Source organism: Dendroctonus ponderosae, unplaced genomic scaffold (assembly GCF_020466585.1).
Source record: "Dendroctonus ponderosae isolate FM_Combo_2020 unplaced genomic scaffold, Dpon_F_20191213v2 Dpon_F_20191213_1, whole genome shotgun sequence".
Lineage (NCBI taxonomy): Eukaryota > Metazoa > Arthropoda > Insecta > Coleoptera > Curculionidae > Dendroctonus > Dendroctonus ponderosae.
In genome coordinates, this window is record NW_026017110.1 from 51,053,671 (window position 1) to 51,055,182 (window position 1,512).

The 1,512-nt window shown below is 46.4% G+C and overlaps 1 protein-coding gene across 1 annotated transcript in view; it reads right to left on the reverse strand.

Annotated features, from left to right (window-relative positions):
* Nucleotides 1-1,512, reverse strand: part of LOC125504992 — a 3,369-nt gene that overhangs the window by 1,167 nt on the left and 690 nt on the right. The gene's annotated exons all lie outside the window — the stretch shown is intronic.

Here is a 1,512-nt window from a genome sequence, read left to right on the forward strand (position 1 = left end):
ACTTCCTCTGCTTCCGTTACCCGTCGCAGGTCTTCCACAGTTTGCCGTACTTGTTTCTGATGTTCTTTGTCTGCTGCTGGGTGGGTGTTTTCTCTGCACTCCCTTTCCAGGGCGTCTGCAAAGGCTTCGGCTTTGTCCTGTTTTGTGTACGCTGTCCCATTTGCGCCATGCAGAGGTGGAATGTGCATTTTCTCATTTCGCAGGTTGCGTTGCATGCGCCAGAGGCTTTGGTCTTCTGGATTTAGTTCCTTGAGTTTTTCGTCCCATTTGGTGTGTCGGAAATCTCGAAGAGCATTTCGAAGCTGCTGTCCTTTTTGATTTAGTGTGCACCTGTTCTCGTTATTTGGATGGTTTTTATAATTTCGTCTCAGCCTTCGGTGCGTTTGTATGAGCCGTTTAATATGGGGCGGTAGCTCTCCATTGGGGTGTTTATTTCTGGACTCTGTTGTTTCAGTGCTCAAGTAGTGTGCCCGAAGAATTGCTGCTTCGAGAGCGTCTGTTGCCTGCTCAAGTTCTTCTGCATTTTTAATGATAGGGATCTTTACAAGATTATGGACTTGTTGCTTATATTGTTTCCAGCACGTACGGCTTTTGACAATTACATCAGTTTTTCCGGTGATGTTGCCCAGCGTTTGCATTATTGGATTGTGATCGGAAGTGCCGTCGTTTATGGTTTTAATAGTTGTCAGATATCCTATGTTTTTGAGGATTGCAACATCCAGTACATCTGGTAGTCCTTGGGAGCGTGGCAGGTATGTTGGTTCTTCAGGGCCTACCACTACAGCTCCCTGTGTTTCAACCATGTCGGCCAGTCGTCTGCCTTCTCTGTTAAATTGTTTGCTATTCCATGCAGGGTTTTTGCAGTTAAGGTCGCCAATTATGATTTTTGGTTGTTGTCCTCCGAGTAGATCGGCGATGTCTTCCGGGTCTACTTTTTCCAAGGGTGGCTTGCATATTGATGTAATTTTCAGCCGTTCGTGTTGCATATTGATTTCCACTGTAACTGCATCTGCCTCTGTGTCATTGACATCAATAAATTGGTGATCTAATAGCTGTTTGACAAGTAGTCCTGTACCGCTATGGTTGGGGTTGGGGTGATCGTATCTGTAGAAGGCATAATTATGAAACGAGACTCTGTGTGTTTTTGGTGTCCTAGTTTCCTGTAGCGCCATTACATCAGGGCTATGTTGTGCTAAGAAATTTTCTATTTCCATGCGTCGAGCCCTTAGTCCGTTAACGTTCCAAGAAGCAATTTTTAGAGCTGATGGTTTATCGCTCATGGCTTTCATTGATGGCTGCTCTTATAATTGCGCATAGGTTGGCCGTGATTAGGCTCATCAGTCGAGATTCAAGAGCGTTGCTGGCGTTGCTTTTCTTGGTTGCAGTGCGTTGTTGCTTCTGCGGCTTTTTCCTGGGGTACATGGGGCACCCTTTCCAGTTCGCTGGATGTCCGGCTTCGTTGCATAGCGCGCAAGTTGCATTGCGCTCTCCCTCGGCTGGTTTTTGGAGGGT